Below are 2542 nucleotides of genomic sequence, written 5' to 3' on the forward strand. Positions count from 1 at the left end.
TCAGCTGAACTCAACTCAGCTCAACTCAACTCAACTGAGCTCAATTCAACTTAGCTCAAGTAAGCTCAACGCAAATCAATTTGACTCAATTCAGCTCAACTCAACTTAACTCAACAGAGGGTGTACCTACAGGATCTTGAGCCAGATGTGAGTGACTCCAGTAAATGATGCAAACTTTGGGATCTGTATTACAGGCTTGTTCCGTTCCCATTGATCCGATGGGAATCGTATCCCCCCATTCATGTAGAGTAAAACCAAGACATTATGTGGGTATAGTGCTGTACAGTTTACAAATCCTTTTACATACATAGCTTATTTATATTAATAACTATGTTTTCTATGCCAAGCCAGCTTGGAAGTAAAGAAAAAGGAGGGATTATATGCAGGAAAATTAATAATAATACCTACTATTAATTGGGCAGCTAGTATGTGTCAGGCACAGTGCTAGGTACCTAACAAACATCATCTCATTTAACCCAGCAACCTGAGAAGTGACATTATTCTGGACATTTTGCACTTGAGGCACCTGAGGTGTGGAGAGGCTGAGTAACTTTTCCCAGTCACGAAGACGCAGGAGGCAGAATGGTCTGCTTCCAAAGGCTGTGTCTTTTCACAGCTCCACCCTGCCCCCGTGGGCTCGCCACCATCTAGGGAAACCAGTCTCTATGTCTCTTCAAGAAATTAGGGCTCAGAGGACAAAGGATGACCAGGACTGTGCCCTTCCATTGCCCTGGGCCAAGAGCTAAAGGAGCTGTAAGCTCTGTGCCAGCTGGGGGCAGATTTCCTGCCTCCAGGAAAAAATAAGGGCCGTGGAAGAGTGAACTTCTGGAATTTCTATTTTGTGGTCCTAGTATGATTTCACTTATTGCCCGAGCACATGATCTTTGCTAAACTGACACCTGCAACCTTCCGTTCCTGCTGATGGATGTCTTAGAGCTTGGGCTGGAAGCATAGCACACCATGTGTCTCAAACTCCTTGTTTTCAGACGTGCAGCTCTGGCCAAAAGAGGCAAATCCTCAGAGCCAAGTAGTTGAGAGACCAGAGCTCAGGCCTCTGGGTAGCATTTGCTGGGTTAATTAAGTCAAGAGCTTTAGAGGGAAGGAGGACTGAGATTTGGCTTTTAAAAATGAACATCAATCACATTATTGATCCTTTCTCCTTTTCTTTTTTCCTCTTTGTGCTTGGGATTCCTGGACTATGCTTGCTGCGGACTTCACACACGATAAAAATCATGTTAATTAAAACGCTAACTTAGATCAAAAAGGAGATCTTGCTGCAGAAAGGATGGAACCCATTGAATGAGCCCGGAAATGGTGCACTGCTGACTTTGGGCTCTGCTAAATTAAAAGGGAGACGGCTTTTGCTGAGAATGGATGTTCAAGGGCCCATTCATTTTTTCCCCTTTCATAGAAATTCAAATTCTCATTTCCACTTACTTTGAGATGTTAGCTCTGGGAGGCGTCACGGCTCTGCGGAAGAAGCCACTTCAGTGTCAGGTTAGAATCACTTGCTCACCATTGACTGTGTGATTTCGGCCACGGCTCTTAATCTCACTGAGCCTCATTTTCCTCATTTGTTAAATTAGGATAATAATGCCCAACGTGCTAGGGTTTCAGAAGGACTAAATGAGTATATAAAGGGCCTGCATTACTCAACAGTTGGCAGTTTATTATTAAGAGTATTGTTATTAGTTTGGAGGGGGAGTATCCTAGTCTGTTTGGGTTTCTATAACAGAATATCATAGACTGGGTGGCTTATAAATAATAGAAATTTATTTCTCATGGTGCTGGAGGCTGGGAAGTCCAAGATTGAGGCAGATTTGGTGTCTGGTGAGGGCCTGCTCTTTGGCTCACAGATGGCACTGTCTTGCTCTGCCTTCACATAGTGGAAGGGGCAAGGGTTCTTTCTGGTGTCTCTTTTATAAGGGCACTAATCCCATTCATGAGGACTCCACCTTTATAACCTAATCACCTCCGGAAGGCCCCACCTCCAAATAACCTCACATTGAGGACTAGGTTTCAAAATACGATTTTAGGGGACATAGACATTTAGTCCACTGCAGGGAGCACCTTGACCTATAGAACAACTTGATGGCTATAGAGCAGGCTTTTCTGTTGGAGAATATTATTGGTTAGTTACCCCTCATGTCTCAAATTATGATACATCCTTTCCCTTCCGGGCCACCAAACAACCTGGTGGAATTTCAGGCCTCATGGTGCCTGAACAGGAGGCACAATTTTCAGAGAGCCGGCCTAAAATGATGCCATATGCATAAAGCAGATGCTCCTTCACTTTGCACCACAATTTTTCCTGTGGCTCAATTGTAGTTGGGAAGTGGGAACTCTGCTTTCTGCTGTTCCCAGAGGTTAGAGTTCCTTTAGCTCTTGGCTCACGGGCGATGAGTGGTCCTCTCTATGCCAACTCAACATTTTTCTTCCTGCTTCTCTTTTTGCTCATCTATTACGATCCCGCAGAGAAGTTAGAGATCAAGCACGTGGCTGGAGGAATTGGCTTTAGAGCCAGACAGAACTGAGTTTGCCT

This window comes from Propithecus coquereli, unplaced genomic scaffold, assembly GCF_000956105.1.
Source record: "Propithecus coquereli isolate 6110/MARCELLA unplaced genomic scaffold, Pcoq_1.0 Scaffold27, whole genome shotgun sequence".
Classification (NCBI taxonomy): Eukaryota; Metazoa; Chordata; class Mammalia; order Primates; family Indriidae; genus Propithecus; species Propithecus coquereli.